Source organism: Oryctolagus cuniculus, chromosome 2, assembly GCF_051225735.1.
Source record: "Oryctolagus cuniculus isolate XC-2025 breed Fujian yellow rabbit chromosome 2, ASM5122573v1, whole genome shotgun sequence".
Classification (NCBI taxonomy): domain Eukaryota; kingdom Metazoa; phylum Chordata; class Mammalia; order Lagomorpha; family Leporidae; genus Oryctolagus; species Oryctolagus cuniculus.
In genome coordinates, this window is record NC_142868.1 from 101,976,250 (window position 1) to 102,002,573 (window position 26,324).

At 38.9% G+C, this 26,324-nt stretch overlaps 1 long non-coding RNA gene across 1 annotated transcript; it reads right to left on the minus strand.

Moving 5' to 3' along the window:
- Nucleotides 1–17,233: 17,233 nt before the first annotated feature.
- Nucleotides 17,234–20,232, minus strand: LOC138848531 (uncharacterized). The gene is made up of 3 exons (XR_011386399.2): nucleotides 20,109–20,232; nucleotides 19,011–19,161; nucleotides 17,234–17,566 (listed from the first exon to the last, which is right to left on the minus strand). It is a non-coding gene; the product is annotated as an uncharacterized LOC138848531 (long non-coding RNA).
- Between the last annotated feature and the right edge of the window lie 6,092 nt (nucleotides 20,233–26,324).

Consider the following 26,324-nt stretch of genomic DNA (forward strand, 5'->3'; position numbering starts at 1 on the left):
TAGATTTTGAACCATAAAACTGTAGTTTGTAGTGTGTTTGTATAGCATAATGGATACTACGCCCTAACTATTGTTGTTTTTGGTCAGAATAAAAACAAATCAAAGAGATACAGAAACAAAAAAAAATTAAAACCCTGAAAAAATGGAAGGAATTCCAGATGAACAATGGAATTATCAGCTGATGTGCCCTTAACAGTAAAAACAACCATGAATTCCAGAAAGCCAAATCTTGTGCTGTGAGTTAAAATGGTCATTCATCCAGTTAGCTGAATTCGGTTATACAGCATAAAACAAAATGCAACATCATAACATTCATTAAAAATAGTGAAATACAGGAAAATCCAAATATAAACAGGAAATCCCAAAGCAAAGTGGTTGTTGCAAGATCTGATATTGAGTTAGCCATAAGAGAATATGATGTTTTTCATTTGATCCACTCATAACTGGTCAAATTGCTGAGGAATTCCAATTGAGTATAAACTGCAAATCGCAGGCAAACTCATTTTGGAGAAAAGTAAAATGCTTCTCTTCTATGAAATGCTTAAGTTTCAATTTCGCAAACACCAAAATCATCCGGGTAGTGGTGGCTGTAGATTATGAAACATAATATTCCAGTGTGTAGTGTTTGTATCATAATGGAAACTGCATCAAACTGTTGTTTTTTTTAATTTTAATTTTTTTGACAGTCAGAGTTAGACAGTGAGAGAGAGACAGAGAGAAAGGTCTTCCTTTTGCCATAGGTTCACCACCAAAGTGGCCACCATGGCTGGAGCATTGTGGCTGGTGTGCTGTGCTGATCTGAAGGCAGGAGCCAGGTGCTTCCTCCTGGTCTCCCATGCGGGTGCAGGGCCCAAGGACCTGGGCCTACTGCACTCCCAGGCCACAGCAGAGAGCTGGACTGGAAGAGGAGCAACCGGGACAGAATCCAGCACCCCAACTGGGACTAGAACCTGGGGTGCCAGTGCCACAGGCAGAGGATTAGCCAAGTGAGCCATAGTGCTGGCCAGATTTTATTTTTATTTTATTTTATTTTTATTTTTTGGTGAGAATAAAAAATGAACGAAAGAAATACGGAAACAAACAAATCAAAAACCAGAAAAAATGGAGGGAATTGCAGATGAATAATGGAATTATTGGGTGATGTGCCCAAAAGAATAAAACCAACCTTGAATTCCAGAAAGCCCAATCCTGTGCCCTGATTTAAAAAGAGGATTCATTCATCCAGTTACCTGAATTCCATTATCCTGCATGAAAACAAAATGCAACAGCACAGCATTCAATAAAAATAGTGAAATACACAACAGGTACATGACAAAACCCAAAGCAAAGAGCTGTAGCAAGATCTGATATTGAGTTAGCTGCAAGAGAACCGGATTTTTTTCATTTCATCCGCCCATAACTTCCCAAAGTGCTGAGGACTTCCATTTGTGTATAACCAGAAAATCACAAGCAAACTAGTTTTGGAGAAAAGTTAAATCCTTCTCTACTTCAAAAGGCTTAAATTTCATTTTCACAAACACAAAAATCATCTCGGTAAGTGTTGCTGGTAGATTTCAAACCATAAAAATCCAGTGTGTGTGCAGATTATAATGGATACTATGTGCAAACTGATGGATTTTTTTTTGTTGTAATAAAAAATGAATGAAAGAGATACGGAAACAAATATAAAACCAGAAAAATTGAAGGGAATTGCGATAAATAATGGAATTATGGGCTGATGTGCCCAAAACAATCAAACTAACCTTGAATTCCAGAAAGCCAAATCCTGTGCCCTGATTTAAAAAGACCACTCACCCAGTTACCTGAATTCCATTATCCAGCATGAAAACAAAATGCAACATCAGAACATTCATTAAAAATAGTGAAATATATGAAAAATATCAAAGAAAATCCACAGCAAAAAGGCTGTAGCAAGGGTTGATATTGAGTTAGCCACAAGAGAATCGGATTTTCTCATTTCATCCACCCATAACTGGCCAAATTGTTGAGGAATTCCGAATGATTTTCACCAGTTTTGGAGAAAATTAAAACCCTTCTCTTCTACAAAAGGCTTAAATATAATTTTCACAAACACAAAAATCATCTGTGTCAGTGTTGCCTGTAGATTTTCAACTACAAAACTCCAGTGTGTAGTGCGCTTTTGTATCATAATGGATACTATGTCCAAACTGCTGTTTTTTGGTCAGAATAAAAAACAAACGAAAGAGATATGGAAACAAATAAATCAAAAACCAGAAAAATGGAGGGAATTGCAGAGGAACAATGGAATTATTGACTGATGCACCCAAAACCATGAAACCAACCTTCAAATCCAGAAAGCGAAATCCTGTGCCCTGATTTAAAAAGATATTCATCCAGTTATATTAATTCCCTTTTCCATCAAGAAAACAATATGCAACATCATCACATTCATTTAAAATAGTGAAATACAAAAAAAATGCAAGAATCCCAAAAGCAAAGAGGCTGTAGCAAGAGCTGTACTGAATAATCCACAAGAGAACTGGATTTTTCTTGTATCTTCCACCCATAACTGGCCAAATTGCTGAAGAATCCTGTTTGAGTATAACCAGAAAGCTGAAGACAAACTCCTTTTGTAGAAAAATAAAATCCTTCTTTGTCGCTCCCCCATTCGCGGAGGAACGACACTGGACCCTGCGCTGTTCTTTTGTCTGCTTGGCCCTTCCCAGGTTTGCTGCTGGTCCTTCCCAGGTTGGCTGCCAGCCCCTCCACCTCCATGGAGGGGCGGTACCCCCTGCCACTTTCCCCGCTTCCGCGGAGGAGCGGCACACCACCGGCCGGCTCTCTCGGGGGCTGCTCAGGTGTTCCTTCAGATGTTCCTGGTTCATGTTGTCTCTCTCTTCCTTTATAGTCCTCTTCCACCAATCCCAACTCTGCTGCCCACATGCCCAGCACGCTGCTCTCCTCCAATCAGGAGCAGGATCAGCTCCTGCAGCTTATCAGTCAAATTGGCAAGAGGCAGCTGCGTAGAAGTTTACTCCTCCCCAGCGCCATCTTGTAGGAGAGCAGATGCATAGAATAAGTCTTAATTCCAGTAACTTAGTCTAGTCTCAGTTGCTCCCCACACTTCTTGTCTATTAAAGGATTAAATTTCATTTTCATAAACACAAAATTCATCTGGGTCACTATTACCTCTATATTTTGAACCATAAAAATCCATTGTTTAGTGTGTTTGTAAATCATAATGGATACTATGTCCAAACTACTGTGTTTTTGGTCAGAATAAAAAACAAAGGAAAGATAGATGGAAGCAAACAAATCAAAATCCAGAAAAAAATGGAGGAATTGCAGATGAATAATGGAAAAATCAGCTGATGTGCCCAAAACAATGAAACCAACCTTCAATTCCAGAAAGCAAAATCATGTGCCCTAATTTAAATAGACCATTCATCCAGTTACCTAAATGCCATTAGTAGAATGAAACAAAATGCAACATGAAAACATTCATTAAAAGTAGTGAAATACATGAAAAATATGAAGGAAAACCCGAAGCAAAGAGGCTGTAGCAAGATTTGACAATGAGTTATTCACAAGAGTATCAGATTGTTCTCGTTTCATCCACTCACATGGCCAAATTCTGAAGAATTCTGAATGAGTATAATGAGAAAATCGCTGGCAAATGCATTTTGGAGAAAAGTAAAATCCTTCTCTTCTAAGAAAGCCTTAAATTTCATTTTCACAAGCAAAAAAATGATCTGTGTCAGTGTTGTCAGGATAATTTGAACCCTAAAACTCCACTTTATAGTGTGCTTGTAGATCATAATTGATACTATGGCAAAACTGTTATTTTCTGGTCAGAATAAAAAACGAACGAAAGAGATATGGAAACAAACAAAATAAAAACCAGAAATAAATGGATGGAATTACAGATGCACAACAGAATAATGGGCTGATGTCCCCAAAACAATAAAACCAACCTTCAAATCCAGAAAGACAAATCCTGTGCTGTGACTTTAAACTCCATTCATCCAGTTATATGAATACAATTATCCATCAAGAAAACAAATGCAACATCATAACATTCATGAAAAATAGTGAAATACACAAAAACTATGCAAGAAAACCCAAAGCAAAGAGGCTGTAGCAAGAGCTGATATGGAGTTAGCCACAAGAGAATTGGATTTTTCTCCTTTCACCCACCCATAACTGGCCAAATTGCTGAGGAATTCTGATTGAGTATAACCAGAAAATCACAGACAAACTCATTATGGAGAAAAGTAAAATCCTTCTTGCCTATGAAAGGCTTAAGTTTCATTTTCACAAACACAAAATTCATCTGGGTTACTGTTGCCACTAGATTTTGAACCATAAAACTCCAGTTTGTAGTGTTTTTTTGTTTTTGTTTTTGTTTTTCATAATGGATACTGCATCCAATTTGCTGTGTTTTGGGTCAGAATAATAAACTAATGAAAGAGATACAGAAACAAACAAATCAAAAACCAGAAAAAATGGAGGGAATTGCAGATGAACAATGGAATTAAACACTGAGGGGCCCCCCAAAATAAAGACAACCTCAAATTCCAGAAAGCCAAATCCTGTGCCATGATTTTAAAAGTCCATTCATCCAGTTACCTGAGTTCCATTTTCAATCAAGGAAACTTGATTGCAACATCATAACATTCATTGAAAATACTGAAATACATGGAAAATATGCAAGAAAACACAAGGCAGATAGGTTGTAGCAAGATCTGATATTGAGTTAGCTACAAGAGAATCGGATTTTTCTTTTCTGATCCACCCATAACTGGCCAAATTGCCGAGGAATTCTGGTTGATTTTCACCAGATAATTACAGGCAAACAAGTTTTGGAGAAAAGTAAAATCCTTCACAACTATGAAAGTCTTAAATTTCATTCTCACAAACAGAAAAAGCATCTGGGTCAGTGTTGCCTGTAGATTTTGAACCATGAAACTCCAGTGTGTAGTGTGTTTGTATATCATAATGGATACTATGTCCAAACTGCTGGGTTTTTTTGGTCAGAATAGAAAATGAACGAAAGAGATAGGGCAACAAACAAATCAAAAACCAAAAACCAAAACAAAAAGGATGGAATTGCAGATGAACAATGGAATTATTGGCTGATACACCCAAAACAATAAAACTAACCTTGAATTCCAGAAAGCAAAATCCTGTGCATGATTTAAAAAGACCATTCACCCAGTGTCTGGAATGCCCTTATCCTTCAAGAAAAGAAAATGCAACATCAGAACATTCATTAAAAATAGTGAAATACCTGAAAAATATGCAAGAAAACCCAAAGCAAAGAGGCTCTAGGAAGATCTGATATTGAGATAGCCACAAGAGAATCAAATTTTCTCATTTCTTCCACCCATAACTGACCAAATTACTGAGGAATTCCGATTGGGTATAACCAGAAAATCACAGGCAAACTCATTTTGGAGGAAAGTAAAAACGTGCTCTTCAAGAAAGGCTTAAATTTCATTTTCATAAGCACAAAATTCATCTGGAGCAGTGTGGCATGTAGATTTTGAACCAAAAACTCCAGTTTGTAATGTGTTTGGATATCATAATGGATACTACATCAAAACTGTCATTTGCTTTGTCAAAATAAAAAATGAAATAAAGAAATATGGCAATAAATAAATAAATAAATAAATGGCAGAAAAAATGGAAAGAATTGCCGATGAACAATGAAACTATCGGCTGATGGGCCCTAAACAATAAAACCAGCCTTGAATTGCTAAAAGCCAAATCCTGTGCCCTGATTTAAAATGAACATTCATACAGTTACCTGAATACAATTATCCATCAAGAAAACAAATGCCACATTATAACATTCATGAAAAATAGTGAAATACACAAAAACTATGCAAGAAAACCCAAAGCAAAGAGGCTGTAGCAAGATCTGATATTGAGTTAGACTCAACAGAATCGGATTTTTCTCGGTTCATCCACCGATAACTGGCCAAATTGCTGAGGAATTCTGCTTGATTTTAACCAGAAAATTGCAGCCAAACTCCTCTTGGAGAGAACATTAAAACCCTTCTCTTCTATAAAAGGCTTAAATGTCATTGTCAAAATCACCAAAATTATGTGGGTGAGTATTGCCTGAGGATTTAGTACCATAAAACTCCAGTTTGTAGTGTGTTTGTATATCATAATCGATACTAAATCAAAACTGTAGTGGTTTTGGTTTTTTTGGTTTTTTTTTGGATACTAAATTAAAACTGTAGGGTTTTTGGGGGGGGGAGGGTGAGAATAAAAATGAACAAAAGAGATACGGCAACAAAGAAATCAAAAAACAGAAAAAAAGAAGGGAATTGCAGATGAACAATGGAATTATCAGCTGATATGCCCAAACAAATAAAACCAACCTTGAATTCCAGAAAACCAAATCCTGTGCCGTGATTTAAAAGACATTCATCCAGTTGCCTGAAATCGTTAACCAGAATGAAAAGAAAATGCAACATCAGAATATTTATTAAAAATAGTGAAATACATAAAAATATGCAAGAAAACCCAAAGCAAAGAGGCTTCAGAGAGCTGATACTGAGTTAGCCACAAAAGAATCATATTTTTCTCATTGCTTTCACCCAAACTGGCCAAACTGCTGAGGAATTCCGATTGAGTATAACAAGAAAATCGCAGGCAAACCTGTTGTGGAGAAAGTAAAATCCTCCTCATCTACAAAAGAATTAAAATTCATTTTTACAAACACAAAAATCATTGGGGTCAGTGTTGACGGTAGATTTTGAACCCTAAAATCCAGTTTGTAGTGTATTTGGATATCATAATGGATACTACATCAGAACTGTCATTTTTCTGTCAAAATAAAAAACGAAAGAAAGAAATGCAGCAACAAACACTAAAAACCAGAAGAAATGGAGATAATTGCAGATGAACAATGGAATTATCGGCTGATGTGCCCTTAACAATAAAAACAACCTTGAATTCCAGAAAGCCAAATCCTGTGACTGATTTTAAAAGACCATTCGTCCAATTACCTGAATTCAGTTATCCATCAAGAAAACAAAATGCAGCATCACAACATTCATTTAAAATACTGTACATGAAAATATGCAAGAAATCCCTAAACAAAAAGACTGTAGTAAGATCTGCTATAGAGTTAGCCACAAGAGAACCGGGTTTTTTTCATTTCATCCACCCATAACCAGCCAAATTGCTGAGGAATTCTGATTGAGTATAACCAGAAAATCACAGGCAAACTCATTTTAAGAAAAATTAAAACCCTTCACTTCTACAAAAGGCTTAAATTTCACTTTCACAAACACAAAATTCATCTGGGTGAGCATTGCCTTTAGATTTTGAACCCTAAATCTCCTGTTTGAAGTGTGCTTGTATATCATAATGCATACTTACTCCAAACTGCTGTTTGTCCCCCCCCCACCCCCCCGCTTTGGTCAGAATAAAAAAATGAATGAGATACAGAAATAAAACAAATCAAAAACCAGAAAAAAATGGAATTATCAGATGATGTGCTCAAAACACTGAAAACAACTTCAAATTCCAGAAAGCCAAATCCTGTGCCCTGATTTAAAAAGACAATTCTTCCAGTTACCTTAATTCCCTTTTCTATCAAGAAAACAAAATGAAGCATCATAACATTCATGAAAAATAGTGAAATACACAAAAACTATGCAAGAAAACCCAAAGCAAAGAGGCTGTAGCAAGAGCTGATATTGAGTTATCCACAAGAGAATCGGATTTTTCTCCTTTCATCCACCCATAACTGGCTAAATTGCTGAGGAATTCCGATTGAGTATAATCAGAAAATCGCAGGCAAACTCATTTTGGAGAAAAGTAAAATCCTTCTCTTCTATGAAAGGCTTAAATTTCATGTTCACAAACACAAGATTCACCTGGGTCAGTGTTGCATGTAGATTTTGGACAATAAAACTCCATTTGTAGTGTATTTGGATATCATAATGGATATTTATCTAAACTGTGGTGTTTTTTTTTTTTGGTCAAAATAAAATAACAAATGTTAGAGATATGGAAAAAAAATCAAAAACCAGGGAATTGCAGATGAACAATGGAATTATTGGCTGATAAATCCAAAACAATAAAAACCAGCCTTGAATTCCAGAAAGCCAAATGCTGTGCACTGATTTTTAAAAAAAAACATCCGGTTACCTGAATTCCATTATCCAGCATGAAAACAAAATGCAACATCAGAATATTTATGAAAAATAGTGATATACACAAAAACTATGCAAGAAAACCCAAAGCAAAGAGCTGTAGCAAAATCTGATATTGAGTAGCCACAGAGAATTGGATTTTTCTCATTTCATCCACCCATAACTGGCCAAATTGTTGAGGAATTCCAATTGATTTTAAGCAGAAAACTGCAGTCAAACTTGTTATGGAGTAAAGTAAAAACCTCTTCTATGAAAGGCTTAAATTTCATTTTCACAAACACAAAAAACATCTGGGTCAGTGTTGCATATAGATTTTGAACCATAAAACTCTAGTTTGTAGTGCCTTTGGATATCATAATGGATACTACATCAAAACTGTGGGGTTTTTTGTTTGGTCAGAACAAAAAAAAATGAACAAAATGGATTCAGAAACAAACAAATCAAAAACCAGAGAAAATGGAGGGAATTGCAGATGAACAGTGGAATTATCAGCTGATGTGCCCAAAACAGTGAAACCAACCTCGAATTCCAGAAAGTGGAATCCTGTGCCCTGATTTAAAATGACCATTCATCCTGTTACCTGAATTCCATTATCCAGCAGGTAAACAAAATGTAACATCATAACATTCATTATAAATGGTGAAATACAAGAGAAGTGTGTGAGAAAACCCAAAGAAAAGAGATGTAGGGCTGGTGCTGCGGCTCACTAGGCTAATCCTCTGCCTTGCAGCACCGGCACACCAGGTTCTAGTCCCAGTCAGGTCTTCAGATTCTGTCCCAGTTGCCCCTCTTCCAGGCCAGCTCTCTGCTGTGGCCAGGGAGTGCAGTGGAGGATGGCCCAAGTGCTTGGGCCCTGCATCCCATGGGAGACCAGGAGAAGCACCTGGCTCCTGCCATCGGATCAGCGCGGTGCACCAGCCACAGTGCGCTGGCCGTGGTGACCATTGGAGGGTGAACCAATGGCAAAGGAAGACCTTTCTCTCTGTCTCTCTCTCACTGTCCACTCTGCCTGTCAAAAAATAAAAATAAAAAAAATAAAAAAAGAAATGTAGCAAGATCTCATATTGAATTAGCTACAAAAGAATTGGCGTTTTTACATTTCATCCATCCACACCTGGCCAACTTGCTGTAGAATTCCGATGCAGTATAACCAGAAAATCACAGGTAAACTCATTTTGGAGAAAAGTAAAAGCTTTCTCTTCTATGAAAGTGTTAAATTATATTTTCACAAACATAAAAATCATTTCATCAGTGTTGCCTCTAGATTATGAAGCATAAAATTCCAGTTTGTATTGTGTTTGTGTATCATAATGGATACTACATCCAAACTGCTGTTTTTTTTTGTTAGAATAGAAAACGAAAGAAAGAGATACAGCAATAAATTAAAAACCAGAAAAAATAGAAGGAATTGCAGATGAACAATGGAATTATCAGCTAATGTGCCCAAAACAATAAAATCAACCATCAATTCCAGAAAGCCAAATCCTGTGCCATGATATAAAAAGACCATTCATCCTGTTACCTGAATTCCATTATCCAGCAGGAAAACAAAATTCAACATCATAACATTCATGAAAAATAGTGAAATACAAGAAAAATATGCAAGAAAACCCAAAGCAAAGAGGCTATAGTAAGATCTGATATTGAGTTAGCCACAAGAGAACCGGATTTTTCTCGTTTGATTCACCCATCACTGGCCAAATTGCTGAGAAATTCCAATTGATTTTCACCAGAATATTGCAGGAAAAGTCATTGTGTGTGTGTGTGTGTGTGTGTGCGTGTTTTGCTTACTTACAACTTGTTACTACTTGAATTCTTTATTTACTGGAGGGTTCTCCTTGTGTATAAATTAAAAGTATGTCATTGTAATAATAATAAGAGTAAATTAGAAAGGTAGGGGGTGGGAGCGAGAGTGGAAGAGAGAGATGGTATAGTGGGAAATATCATTATTCTCTTAAAACCAGATTTGTCAAATACATGAATTTTGCTATGTTCATTTACATTTTTAAGATTTTTTTAATCTATATGAAACAGAGTTACAAAGAGGCAGAGGCAGAGATAGAGAGGAGAGAAAGAGAAAGAGAGAGAGAGAGGAATCTTCCACCTACTGGTTTACTCTCAAATGGGCCACAACCAGGAGCCAGGAGCTTCTTCCAGGTCTCCCATAGGGGTGCAGGGGCCCAAGGACTTGGGCCATCTTCTAATGCTTTACCTGGCCAAAGCAGGGAGCTAGATTGGAAGTTGAGCAGCAAGTTCTTGAACTGTCAGTCATATGGGATGCCAGCACTGCAGGTGGCACCTTTATCTGCTATGTCACATTGTTTGCCCCTCCATTATTTAAATAAAAATTATTTTATAATTGGTATAGGCAGTTTAGAAATAAAGATATATAATTGAGCAATGAACTTAGGAAATAAAATTCAAATACACTAATAATAAAAAATGCAAAACAACAGTGAGATGACATTTTAATGACTCAATTGATGATTCTTTTTTTAACTTTTTAAATAAATATAAAATTTTCAAAGTACAACTTTTGGACTATAGCGGCTTCTCCCCATAACCTCCCTCCCACCTGCAACCATCCATCTCCCACTCTTTCTCCCATTCCATTCACATCAAGATTCATTTTCAATTATCTTTATATACAGAAGATCTAGTTAGTATTTACTAAGTAAAGATTTCAACAGTTTGCACCCACACAGAAACACGAAGTATAGAGTACTGTTTTAGTAATAATTTTACCAACAATTCACACAGTACAACACATTAAGGACAGAGATCCTACATGGGGAATAAGTGCACAGTGACTTCTGTTGTTGATTTAACAGTTCACATTCTTATTTATGATGTCAGTAATCACCTGAGGCTCTTGTCATGAACTGCCAAGGCTAGGGAAGCCTCTTGAGTTCACCAACTCCGATCTTTAGACAAGGCCATAGTCAAAGTGGAAGTTCTCTCTTCCCTTCAGAGAAAGGTACCTCCTTCTTTGATGGCCTGTTCTTTCCACTGGATCTCACTCACAGAGATCTTTCATTCAGGTAATTTTTTTTTTTTGCCACAGTGTGAAACTATTAATCATAGGATAATTGGTTGTCAGTAAAACAGGATGCTTCAAATATAAATAGCCACAAAATATTTTTGTAAAGGTTAGATTTGTCTCTATGAAGTTGGTTTTAATGATTACAATGATGATTATAATGGATAATATAAAAAACTGGTTTTTAAGATGTTAATAATTTCTGTGTTAATACAATATATTTTTCTATTCAATAGAACAGAAACATAGAAAAAATGATGGAGGTCCATAAAAAAATGATACAAAGTGATTCTAGTTAATAAAAAATGACATCAAGCACCAGCATTGTGGCGCTGTTAGTTAAGCTACCACCTGTGATGCCAGCATACTCTATGAGAGCTGGTTTAGGTGCCTAATGCCTCACTTTGAATCCAGCTTCCTGCTAATGTTAATTCTAATGCTTCCATCAGTAGAGGATGGCCCAAGTACGTGGGCCTCTGCCACCCCAATAGGAGACTCAGATGGGGTTCCAGGCTGCTAGTTTCTGGGCCAGCCCCAAGCTTTGGGGTCATTTGGAGCAATAACTCAGAAGTTGGAAGATCTCTCAATCTCTCTCTCTCTCTCACACACACACACACATTCATGGCCTTTTAAAATTATTTCTTTATTCATTTGAAAGAGTTACAGAGAGAGATCTTCAATGTTTGGTTCATTCCCCAAATGGCTGCAACAGCTGAGGCTGGCCAGGCTGATCCAGGACACAGGAGTTTCTTTCATTTGTCCCACATGGAGGCAGGGACCCAAGGACCCAGACCATTCTCCCCCACTTTCGCAGGTGTATCATCAGGGAGCTGGATGGGACTCAAACTGGCACCCATGTGGGATGCTGGCACTGCAGATGGTGCCTTAATCTGCTGCATCAAGCACTTATCTCTATTTATTTTACAGGCAGAGTTGGAGAGAGAGAGGGAGAGAGAGAAAAAGAGAGAGAGAGAATCTTGCATTCTCTGGTTCATACCCAAATGGTTGCAGTATCTGAGGTTGGGCCAGCCAGAAGCCAGGAGCCAAGGGTTTCATCCTGGTCTCCCACATACATCCAGGGTTTCAAGCACTTGTGTCATCCTCCAGTGCTTTTCTGGATGCATGAGTATCAGCTGGATTTGATTTGGGGCATGAACCATTGGATGGAAGACTTTTCTCTCTGTCTCTCCCACTCTATCTATAACTTGGCCTCTCAAATAAATAGACTAATCCTAATTAATGTTAACTATTTAAACCAACTGAAAGGATGGGATTCCTCCCAAATTCCTATTAATCAGTTAGCATGATCTTAATTATAAAATCAGAAAAAAGATACAACAAAGAAAATGAACTAAAGACCAATATCTTTGATGAGCATAGATGTAGAAATCCTCAACAAGTTACTATAAAATAGAATCTAACAGAATATCAGAAAGATCATCCACCCAGACCAAGTAAGATTTAACTATTGTATACAAGGATTGTTTAACATGCACAAATCAATAAATATGATACATCATATTAGTAAATTGAAGAATGAAGACCATATGTATGATTATATAAATAGAGGCAGAAAGGGGCCAGCACTGTGATTCACTTGGTTAATCCTCTGCCTGTGGTGCCAGCATCCCATATGTGTGCCGGTTCTAGTCCTGGTTGCTCTGCTTCCAGTCCAGCTCTCTGCTGTGGCCCGGGAGGGCAGTGGAGGATGGCCCAAGTGCATGGACCCCTGCACCCACACGGGAGACCAGGAAGAAGCACCTGGCTCCTGGCTTTGGATTGGTGCAGCACTGGCCATAGCAGACATTAGGGGGATGAACCAATCGAAGGAAGATCTTTCAGTCTCTCTCTCTCACAGTTTATAACTCTACCTGTCCAATAAAAAAATAGATGCAGAAAAATCATTTGATAAAACACAAAATCCTTTCATGATACAATCTTAAGCAAATTGGGAATAGAGGGAGCGTTTCTCAACATAAGATAATGTATGTCAAACATATGATAATATATGACAAATCAACAGTCACCATAATTTTGATGAAAAATTGGAAGCATTTTCATGGAGATCCAGAACCAGACAAGGATGTCCAGTTTCACCACTACAATTCAATACAATTCTGGATGTTTTAACCAGAGCCACTAGACAAAAAGAAATAAAAGGTATAAAGTTGGGAAAGAAAGATGTCAAATTATCCCTGTTTGCAGAGTATATGATCCGATACATAGGGGAACCAAAAGATTTCACTAAGTGATTATTGGAATTCATAAGAGAAATTTGCAAAGTTACTGGATACAAAATCAACACACAGATAACAAAAGCTTTTATATACACAATGTCATGGCTGAGAAAGAACTTGTAAGATCAGTCTCATTCACAATAGCTACAGAAAATTAAATCCTTTGGGATAAATTTAACCAAAGATCCAACTAAAGATTTCTCTAATGAATGTTACAAGACATTAAAGAAAAAATAGAAAAAGACAAAAAAATAGAAAACTCTTCCCTATTCATGGCTTGGAAAAAATAATTTATCAAACTCTTCATATTACCCAAAACAATTTACAGATTCAATGCAGTCCTAATCAACATATTGAAACATTCTTCTCAGATCTGGATAAAATGAACCTAAAATTCATATGATATCATAAGACCAAAAATAGCTAAAGAAATCATAAACAATAAAAATAGATCTGGAGGCATCACAATACCAGACTTCAAGAAATATTACAGGGCAGATATAATCAAGTCAGTTTGGTATTGGCAAAAAATTAAACAGATTGACCAATGGAATAGACCTGAGACTCTAGAAATTCACTAATGCATCTACAACCAAGAAATCTTTGACAAGTGACCTAAAATCACTTGCTGAGAAAGGGCATTCTTTTCAACAAATGATGCTGGGAAAATTGGAACTCTGTATGCATGAGTATGAAAAAAAAACAGTATCTTATACCCTATAAAATCATCTCATAGTGGATCAAGGATTTAAATCTAAGGCCTTAAACAATCCAATTACTCAAGGAAAACATAGGGGAAACACGACAAGACATTGACTCAGGCAAAGACTTCTTGGAAAACACCTCAGAAACACAGGCAATAAAGGCAATCATAGACAAGTGAGATTACATGAAGTAGGGAGTGCCTACAACAGAAAGGAAACAGTCAACAAATTAAGAGAAAATCAACAAAATAGGATAAAATATTCAAAAATTATAAATTCCATAGAGGACTAACACTAGGATATATAAAGAGCTCAAGAAACTCAACAACAAAACAAGCAATCGAGTTAAGAAATAGGCTAAGGATATAAACAGAGATTTTTCAAAGGATGGAATACAAATGGCCAACAGACACATGGAAAGATGCTCAGGGTCACTCGCCATCAGGAAAATGCATATAAGTTCCATAATGTGGTTTTGCTTCACAACATAAGAATAACTATCACACAAATCGAACAACAGCAAATTGTGGTGAGGATGTGGGCAAATGTACCCTAATCCAATGTTTATGTGAATGCAAATTAATACAGCCAGCATTGGAAGACAGTATGGAGATTTCTGAGAAATCTGAAAATAGATTTCCCATATGATTTAGCAATCCCAGTCCTGGGAATGTACCCAAATAAAATGAAATCCTCTTACTAAGGACTTACCTGTACCTTCTGTTTATTGTAGCTCAATTCACAACAACTAAGACAATGGAATCAAACCAGATGTCCATCAATTGATAAATAATTAATGAAACTCTGAGATATATACATACAGACACACACACACACACGCATGCATGCACACTATGGAATGCTACTCAATCATTAAAAAGAATGAAATCCTTTCTTTTGCAAGACACTAGATGCAACTGGAGACTATTATGTTTAGTAAAATATGCCAGCCCCATAAAGATAAATATCATGTTTCCTGATTTGTTGTAGCTACTATACAGAGCAAAAAAAATGTAGTGCATATGATCAAAATTGATGTTTTTACATTTGACTTTTTTGGCCCTTGTCTACACTCTTGAGAATCAAAATTTTTTATTTAAAACTTGTTCCTGGTTTAATTCTTTTTTAATGGAGCCTTAAGCTTGTGTGTGTAAAGTAAATTAAAAATATGTCATTGTAGGGGCCGGGCCTGTGGTGTAGTGGATAAAGCCACTGCCTGCAGTGCAGCCATCCGACATGGGCGCTGGTTCGAATCCAGGTTGTTCTACTTCTGAATCAGCTATCTTCTATGGCGGAAAAGCAGTGGAAGATGGCTCAAGTCCATGGGAGATGCAGTAGGAACTCCTGACATCTGGTTTCAGTTCAGCTCAGCACTGCCCTTGAGGCCACTAATCATATTATGACTAAAAATTATTTTTGTTCCATAGTAACCTTCCCAATCACAAAAATACAAGTCTAGATTCCTAAATTATTTTTAATTAATAATTTAATATAGTGTAATTTTTCAAGAATATTTGAGTATAATTAACATTCAAAATTTGTATATACTCAAGTTATGCAACCTGATGTTTTGACATGTGAGGGGACTTTTAAAGGTTTATCAAAAATTCACCTTATCTTGTAATCGCAGTTTTCAAGAACCTCTTTGTGAGGGGATTTCAAGCTTTTAGAAAATTCACATTTTTATCCTATTTTTAAGAAACCTTTTTGTGCCCCCTTGTACATATATATTATTTAATGATAGGACAATCAAACTAACAAATCAATCATCTTATATGGTTTGTAAAAAATACTTAAGATCTTAACAAGTTGTATCTCATACTGTATTCATTTTTCATATACTGTGCAATGTTTTAGGTCTCAAGGAGTCAATTTATCTACTAACTGCAAATACATGTCATTAAACTACCATTTTATTTCTTCTATTCTCAGCCCCTGGTAACCACTATTCTGTTCTGTGCTTAAGTTTAATGTTCCTAGATTCCTCATGTATGTGAGATTGTGTGGTATTTATCTTTGTGTCTTATTTCAAGCATTCTGATATCCACATTCATATATTTGGATCCATTTCTGGAGATGATTCGCAAGAAAATTCTACCTAGATTTTGAAAAGATGTATGTATTAGAGAGTGAGTGAGTGAGAGCTTCCAATCACTGGTTCACTCCCCAAATGTCTGCGAAGCAAGTGCTGGGCCAGGCTAGAACTAGGAACACCATCCTGGTCTCCCACATGGGTGTCAGGAACTCACATACTAAGGTTATCACCATTGCTTCCCAGGTGCATTAGCAGGAAGCTCAATTGGAAGCAGAGGCAGGATCTGATAGTTGTTGTACCCATAGTTATATATGGTAATGCAATCTAAGTATGAATAAAGATTTGATTGAATGGGGTTGCAGTAAATTCATTGCTTTTTTATCATGAAAAGTTTAAAGACAAATCAATATTTCCAGTAAAATTATTGTTTGCTCTTGTTAGAATGAGAATGGAAGAGAGAAAGCTGAAGGAGAAAGAAAAGGTGTCTGTATTTGTAGAAAGATTGGGAATCACAGCTCCAGTGGAGTGAGTCCAGTCTTGGTGGTGTAGAGGAAGGTGTGTTTCCCTTATCATGTCCTCCATTCAACCCATGGGATAGGAAGCCAAGTGCAATTAGAACACATCTGATTGTCATTTAGAATTTGCTCTGAAGTTATGGGAGTTGCTCATGGCCCCTTTCCATGACAAATGACTCTTTCAGGTGAAGACTGTAATTAGCAATGTGTTGAGTAGGTGGTATCCTTTGGGAGATGCAATTTTCCCTACAACATTTCATTAATGAAAAACCTAAGAATATTAACAAATTATTCACAAAAAAGTGCCCAATCAACCCAAGCTTGTGAGGTTACTCAGACATCTAAGCACACAATCCTGCACGAGGGCCCCCTGACCAAAATTCACATCTCATTCCCTTGCCACAGCTCTAACATTCTGTTCCTCATTTGTTATTGTGGCCCAGGTAAATGGAGTCTTGCAGTCACACGCAAGCATGAGCAATATGAGAAGATCAACATCTTACAAAGAGATTACAGAATTTATAAATCCAGAATCTATAACCCAAAGGTTTTACAGGACCCCAGATGTTAGCAGGAAAGAAAATGCCTGGGGAAATGGTTCTGAATCTATCACTGTTGATAATGAAGCCTTTGTGTAGAATTAACAGCAAACCTGATTCAAGTGGCTGAAATGTTAATACCAGAAAAAAGGAACTTCAAAAACCCTTCACATGACATTAAACAGAAACAGAAACACCAAAAAATACATTCAAAATCAAGATTATGCACTGTATGCTCTGAAACTCTTAACCACTGCAAACACGAAGATGAACTGTACCTGTATCTTTATCGGGAATCAAGAAGGCAGGACTGCCTGTTGCTCAAACATCTACACCCACACCTGAGCAGTTTCTAGACCTGTAGGGAAGATGTTTTAGAAATGGAAACATGTGTTAAATGATGACTTATTTTTAACACCCCTACCTTCCTTATGAAAACAGATGCCATCATTTACTTCCCCTCAAAGTACTTATTTTCCCCATACAAACAACTGATAGCATTTGTTGTCTATTCTTCTTTTGTCAGAATAGAAACATCAGATTTCAAGACTTTGTTTTAGAAGTCACTATCTAGAACTCTTCGTGTGTGCACTTTTTGTGCCCAATTTCATGCAATTTGGGTTTACAATTCTGGTGTATGGGGGATGCTGACAAATTAGCATCAACAACATATTTTCTAAACCTGAAAGACTTGACTGGAATGATGATCATGCTTTTTTTTTCCTCTGCTGGATTTACATTCAGGCAATTTACTCAAATGTTTGGCCTTATTTGAATTATTAAGGTGACTTGTAATAAAATGTTACATAATTTTCTAAGAATGAGAATTTACTTTAACTGGAGTATCTAATAAAAAACAGTGTGCAATACATTGCATGCATTGCAGTCCATGTTTAGCTAATTAGTAAGAAAGACAAAACAGGGGCTGAACACTGGAGCTGGCCTCACCTCAACAAAAGGCCAAGACTTATGCTGTTGAAGAGATGTCTGAGTTTGCCACACACTATCAACATCAGACAATGTGTCTGCATGACTACGATGAATCAACACAAAAGATTTTGTGTAATCATGTCTCAAAAACGAAAAGGGGACACATTCCAAATCCTGAAAATGCCCATTATGTCCCTCTTGTCATTTCCATAACTGATTGGTCCTTCTTATGAATTAGCTTTAGTTCCACTCCATTCTCTCTGCCTCCTAGATAAGAACTACTCATATTACCTGGACAGAATAAAATTAACTTCCTCAAAACATCCAATGCAGAGAAGCTTCTTAATTCCTTAAACATTAACCAATATATGTGAAACAAGCACGAATCCATTAAGAAATCCCTTGGGGAAGCAGCCTCTGAGTGATAAACTACACAATCATGTATGGCCTGCTGTCATATTTATTACTCTAAGTATTTATACCTCTTTGGACAACAGCTGTCATACTGATGGTCTTTGGGAAAAGTGATCTCATAAAATATTTTTTGTCAGTTTCGGCAACACAGTACAATAAATAAATATGTAGCTTAAAAGTAAATTTACAGGAGGAAACAATAATACTGTCAATATCCAACAAAAATCTAAAAGAAAATTATAAAGTTGAATATGAAATTCATTGGACCCCTGAAAGCCAAGGGATATTTTAATTTATCTTCTCAGTAAATCAAAGTCATAGAACATGTACTAATAAACAAGTTGTTTGAACACTAAAATCTCTGCACAAGAAAATGGGGACAAATACCAAATATACATTTTATCATACTACAGGTGCAAATTCTCAAATTCATAAGCCTTCTCCACAGTGATTCTTACCCTCTCAGGCAGCTTCATTTGGCACACATTACACGCTGAATACAACTCTCTGGAGCCAAAAACTGCTGGGTCCTGAACTTTTCAGGTCTGGCGCTACTTAGCTAAAGTGGTTTTTCCTTGGCTTCGGTCACACCCTTCTCCCTTCTCAAGTCTGAAAAATCAAGTTGCATATACGAGCATCTGAGTAACTGACTGCTTTATCTCCCAGCAATGGAAACTGTGGTTAGAAGGAAATCTGAACGTCCCAAGGGCTTAAAGATACAGACAGCAGGCAGGTGTACCAGGAGTTTCAACCCAGCTCAAGTCAGCTGCTCCCAGGAAAAGGCTCAGGGCCAGGGGCTGCCCCCAGTGACTCAGGGACTGTCATTCACTAGGCATTCCTGGAAAGAGGCATGTTGGACATCATGCCCAGGCAGTTTTAGGAACCAAACAAGAAAAAGAAAGGAGGGTGGGTGGAGGTGACAGCACCCTGTGAAGTTTGCAAAGAGGAACATCAACCCAATGAAGTTCTAATGTCCATGCTTAAGGAGCGTAAAATCAGGAGAGGTGCACGGATATTTTGCACTGGAGGGACGGGTGGGCATTCTCTACTTTCCTCTCTTGTAAAATGGTCACCAAAGTATACCCTTTAATGTGTCATGGTGATGCCGGCTCTGCCTCTGAGCTCTGCAAGTTCATCATCAGATGGCATCCCCAACCCTTGTCTGAAAAGCTGAGCAAAGTAAGACTTCCATTTCTGAGTTCCCCAGCTTGTAATGTGCATGGCTGGCGAGAAAGGAGGACTGATGACCCCCAACCTCCTCGCCGCGTGAACGCCACAGCGCAGTCCACTCTCCCGATCTCCCTCCGTCCTCTCCACACAACCTGGGGAGAGGCGGACTGTGTGCACGGAGATGGAGAGGAGGCTCTGGAGCGAGCCGAGGTTACTGGTGCAGGGACGGGGCTGTCGCCCGTGTCCGGAGCCGGCCCAGCCCTCAGCGGTGGGGTCCACAGATGGAAGAGCTCACGTGGGGGAAGTCCAGGTCCCTCTGTAGCTGGTTCTGGCAGGATCCACCTGCCCCACAGCCCCTTCTGGAAAACCTGGCCCCACACACTCACCACTTCCTGCTCGCGAGGTCCAGGGCTTCCTCTTCTCAGAGCTGAGGAGGCTGAGCCACCGCGGGACGCTCTGCCCTCTACAGGCTGGACGCCACTAGGACACAGGGATCTCGCGAGATTACAAAGCAGACCCGCCACCTTCACTGGGGCCCCTGATTGGACAGGTGCCAAGCCGATGGGCATTCGGGGCGTCACGAAAGCCGTAGCCAATCAGCACGCTCCCTGGCACAGTGGGCGTGGGGAGGCTGCTGCCAGGCGACGTGAGTGCTGGGCGGGTTTGGTGTCTGAGGCCGCCGCCTCTGTTGCTTGAGTTCCTGGCGTCGCTGTCACCTCCGTGTCCTGCGGGGCTCTCTGGACCTCTAGAGTTTGCCGTGAGCTGCAGAAGCCGCTCCAGGTGAGTCACCACTAACTGCGGTGCATGTACTTCTGGTCTTGTGTTTCTACATATTCCCCAACGATTTCTCTTCTGGGAAGTTGTACAGGTGTGCAATGTTCATTTGAACAAGGTTTAAAGATATAGCGTAGTGAATCTTCTTGATTCGTTTTTCTTCTAGATACGTGTTTTCTAGTCTTTAGTCCTTTAATATGATTTCCTATTTCTTGCTGTTAGTAATGACAGGTTTTTAAATTTATTTGAAAGGCAGAGGGAGAGATGGGGGGAGGAGGAGGGAGAGGTCTTCCATCCACTGGTCACTCGCCAGATGGCCACAAGGCCAGAACTGGGCCAATCCAAAGCCAGGAGCCAGGAGCTTCTTCCCCGTCTCCGATGTGGGTGCAGGGGCCCAAGGACTTGGACCATCTTCCACTGCTTTCCCAGGCCATAGAAGGGAGCTGGATCAGAAGTGGAGCAGCCGGGACTCGAACCAGCACCCATATGGGATGCTCTGGTAATGACATTTTACCCAGTAATCTTGTTACCCCCACTTGTCAGTTGTATGTGGTTCGGGATTACATTGATTGCCTGTATGTAATGGGCGTTATCTGGGTATATTATGGGTATATATATGTTATCTGGTTTATTTAAAGGTTGATGCATGTTTTTATTTTTCAATTCCCTGTTAAAGAGAGATGGGAAGAAGGCAGCAGGCATGTCTGGGTACGTTCCCAGGGGAAAAGCTTTCCCTGATCTTGTATTAAGTAGTTTGTTGTAGGTCCATTTTAGAGCATCTTGATCATATACAGGAAATCACTGTTTTTGCATTTTTGCCGGAAGTTCATTTTTTTCTGCCTGGATACTGTATTTTATTTTACATATTTTAAAAATGCTTTTTGACACTTAATAGAAATGATTGTGTAATTGCCTCACTTTTTCTACCTACCTGGATGATTTACAGGGTTTGTTTGAGAATGGTGAATGCTCTTCAAATTTTATGTGTCTTGCTTGTTATTGATCTATTGTGTTTTCTTGTATGATTGTATTCATATAATAATAATTTCCATATGATATCACCTGTTTATGAAACAGATGCTGTTTAATTTTATTTTTAATCCATATCCTGAAGTTCTTTGCATCATAGATACAACAATGACTTCCCCAAAGTAATTGAAATATATCCTCCATTTAGTTCCAATTGGAGCTTGTTTGGGAAATTTCATTTTTTTTCTTTCTTAAAAGTTTGAAATATTCCATATGTCTGGACCCAAAATTTGTTTGTGGAACTTTTTTCTTGGTTGATTTGACTTCTTAAAAATTGGTTCAACTTATTAAATTATATAGAAATTTTTCTATTTCATTTTATATTTGTAATTTGGGAAACTGACTTTCAAAATGTAGCAGATTTTGATCTCCAGAGTCAAATTTTTACTTTTATGAATTTAGGAAAATCCTTAGTATTAGTAAGTTCTATAAGCTCTATAAAGACCGGTTCTGTTTTCATTTCCTGCAATTAGTTATTGGTTTATTTATTTTCTTAACTTTTTTTAATTTTCTTAACTTTTAAAGTATGTTTTTCATTATATGTTTCTGTAGTACTTTTGTGACTACCAACTATTTATTTGGATAGGCAGAGTTAGACAGTGAGAGAGAGAGAGACAGAGAGAAAGGTCTTCCTTTTCTGTTGGTTCACCCTCTAATGGCTGCTACAGCCAGTGCGCTTTGAAGATCCGAAGCCTGGAGCCAGGCACCTCCTCCTGGTCTCCCACGCGGGTGCAGGGCCCAAGCACTTGGGCCATCCTCCACTGCCCTCCTGTCCCACAGCAGCGAGCTGGACTGGAAGAGGAGCAACTGGGACTAGAACCCGGAGTGCCAGTGCCACAGGCGGAGGATTAGCCTAGTGAGCCGTGGTGCCAGTGCTACCAATTTTTTTAATTGATGTCTGTTGTCATCTGTTACTGCTTTTATTTAAATATTCTTCAACATTTTTCAGCTTCAGTTTTTGAGAAAGATGCTGAGATCATTTGGTTTCAGTGTCCTAACATATTCACTTAAGGATTTAAATTTACTCTAAGCACTAACTTATCTGTGTTCTCTTAATTTTCTCATTTGTTTCCAAAACCTGTAAGTGTAGACCCTGTCTGCCCCAGTATCTCCATCCCCAAGTGCCTGCAACCATGTCAGCCTTCGTGTATCTCCAATCCTGTGCCTGAAACCCCATGTGTTTCCTCCATTGTCATTCTCCATAGAACTGTGAGCTCTCTCCACTCTTGTACATTGTCATTTGTAAAATCTCTGTACTCCATGTCAGCTATCGAAAGTCCTATTCCTTGTGCCTAAAGCATGTACCTTCATGAGTCTCCATCCCCTGTGTCTCCAGCACATTTTTAAAGTACTTATTTGAAAGTTACATAGACAGAGAAACAGAGAGAGAGACAGAGACAGACAGAATGAGCTTCCATCCACTGTCTCACTCCCCAAATGGCTGCAATGGCCAGGGCTGGGCCCATCCAAAGCCAAAAGCCAGGCATCTGGAGTTTCTTCTGGATCTCTCACATAGGTGGCAGGGGCCAAAACACTTGGACCATCTCCCACTGCTTTCCCAGGTCATTAACAAGGATCTGGATCTGAATGGGGAGCAGCCAGCATACAAACCAGCACCCATATGGGATTCCAGCATCGTAGGCAGTGGTGTAACCCACTGCATCACAATGCCAGCGCCTCCATCACATCTTTCCTTGAGTGTCCATCTGTGCCTGAATCCCTAGCCATTTGTCATGTACTCCAGCCCCTCTGCATGAAGCCCTGATCTCCCATCAATTATCTGCTTCCCTACTCCAGAGTATTTTCCTACTAACATGGAGTGACTTCATTGCCTGTGCCTCCAGCTCATGGCAGGCTTTAGATACCTCTCTGCCATTGGCTTGAGGTCATTGTCTTCCTTAGGCATATAGAGCCCCTATGACTGCAGCCTAGGCTTTTCACTTGTGTCCCCATGCTAAATGTTTACATCCTAAGCATCTCATGTGTGTTCATCTCCTGTTCTCTTCCCAGGATCTCCACCCACTATGAAGGTTTGGTTATGTGGTTAACTATTGAAGAACAACTTGGTTTTATATGAGTTTTAACCATTGTGAATAAAGCTGCTATATATATTTTCATGTCAGTTTTTATCAAAGCATATGTTTTCATACCAGCTGTGAAAATATATTTGAACATGTATGCTGTATGACATGGTGTTGGGTTTTTGATAACATGTCAAGATGTCTGATAAAGAATCTGTCCCACTATGAGTTCTCACCAGTAATGAATTTGATGTCCTGCTACTCTATCCTTGCAAAGCATTTGTAATGTGTATTTTTTTAAATATTTTATTTATTTACTTGGCAGTCAGTTACAGGGGGGATGGGATGAGAGAGAGAGGTCTTCTGTGTGCTGGTTCACTACTCAATTGGCTGCAGTGGCTGGAACTGTGCCAATCCAAAACCAGGAGCCAGGAGCTTCTTCTGTGTCCCCCATGCAGATGCAGGGGCCCAAGGACTTGGGCCATCTTCCACTGCTTTCCCAGGCTATAGCAGAGTTGGATCAGAAGTGAAACAGCCAGGACTCAAACCAGTGCCCATATGGGACACTAGCACTGCAGGCAGTGGCTTTACCCACTAAGCCAAAGTGCCGGCCCATAATGTGTATTTTTTAAGTATAATCATCCTGATACATAGTGTGTCCATCTTGTTGCTGTCTAAATGTACTCATCTTTAATGTATGGTACATTTCTTTTTCTCATAATTACCTAATGTTCAGAATGGGTTATATCCTTATTTGAATACATGTGTTATGTGTGTGTATTTATATATTCATTTGATATACTTTAAATATTTATTTTAGTTATTTGAAAGGCAGAGCTACACAGAGGCAGAGAGAGAGAGAGAGAGAGAAAGAGAGAGAGAGAGAGAGAGAGGTCTTCCAACCACTAATTCATTCCCCTGATTGGCTGATGTGCCAATCCAAAGCCAGGAGCCAGGAGCCAGGAGCCAGGAGCTTCTTCCAGGTCTCCCATGTGGGTGCAGGGTCCCAAGAACTTGCACCATCTTCTACTGTTTTCCCAGGCTATGACGGAGAGTTGGATTGGAAGTGGAATAGCCAAGACTCACGCTGGCACCCATATGGGATGCCTGCACTGCAAGACGGTGCCTTTACATGCTATACTGCAGCACCAGCCCTCTTTCAATATTTAAGTTGCATTTGTTTTCTTGTTCCTGAGTTTTACAAGTTATTGTTAAGTTTTACATGCAATTCCATCAAATATGTATTTTTTCTTATTATTAGATTTATTTATTTGAAATAAAGAATTACAAAACACACACACACACACACAGAGAGAGAGAGAGAGAGAGAGAGAGAGACCTTTCATCTGCTGGTTCACTCCACAAATGACCACAATGGCTGTTTCTGTGCCAGACTGAATCCAGAAGCCTGGAACTCCATCTGGGTCTCCCATGAGGGTGGTTGGGGACCAAGCCCTTGAGTCAACCTCTGCTATTTCCTGAGGCTCATTAGCAGAGAACTGGATGGAACATGGACTTCAACTGTTGCTCATATGGGATGTCAGTGTCATAGGACATGGTTTAACCTGCTGTGCGACAATACCGGTCACTGTTTTGTCTCTTTGATAATAGGCATTCTAACTGAAGTACTTGGTATCTAATTGTGGTTTTTATTTGTGTTTCTTTGTTGATTAGTGATGCTGAGCATTTTTTTCTTGTACTTGTTGGCCATTTCTATGTCTTCTCTGACAAATGTGAATTTAGACCTATTACCAGTTTTAAAATTTGCTCATTTTTTGTTGAGTTTTTAATTTTTTTTTTACAGGCAGAAAGGACAGTGAGAGAGAGACAGAGAGAAAGATCTTCCTTTGCCGTTGGTTCACCCTCCAATGGCCGCCACGGCCGGCGCACTGTGGCCGGTGTACCATGCTGATCCAAAGGCAGGAGGCAGGTGCTTCCTCCTGGTCTCCCATGGGGTGCAGGGCCCAAGGACCTGGGCCACCCTTCACTGCACTCCCGGGCCACAGCAGAGAGCTGGCCTGGAAGAGGGGCAACTGGGACAGAATCCGACGCCCCGACCGGGACTAGAACCCAGTGTGCCAGTGCCGCTAGGCAGAGGATTAGCCTGTTGAGCCACAGCAGTGGCCAAGTTTTTAAAATTTCTTACACACACACATACACACACACACACATTCTGGTTATTCATCCCTTACTAGATGTATAGTTTGCAAATATTTTCTCCCTTTTCATAGAATGTCTGCTGTGTTGATTATTTTATTTGCTGTCTGAAGCTTTTTAACTTAAAAAAATCCATTTGACTATTTTTTTCTTTTTCTTTTCTTTTTTTTTTTTTTTGCTGTGCTTTGGTGTCTTATTCCCATAATGTTTGTCCATTCCAATGTCCTGAAGCATTTTCTCCAAATAGTCAGGTCTGACATTTAAGTCTAAATTATCTTTAACTAATTTTAAAGAGTTTTTATTTGAGAGCAGAGAGACATAGAAAAAGAGACAGATAGAGAGGGCTCTCATGTTAATTGACTCCACAAATGCCCACAAAGGCCAGGACTGGGCCAAACAGAATTAGTGTGGAATTCTATCCAGCTCTCCCTCATGGTATAAGGAACCCAGTGCTTGAGTTATCACTACTCCCACCCAGCAGGAAACTGGAGTCAGAAGTCAGAGCTGGGTATCTAGCTGAGGTACTTTGATATGAGACGCTAGCATCTTAATGACTAGGATAAATTAACACCCTTGAGTTCATTTTTTGGTAAATGATGAGAGATAAGAGCACGTTTAGCA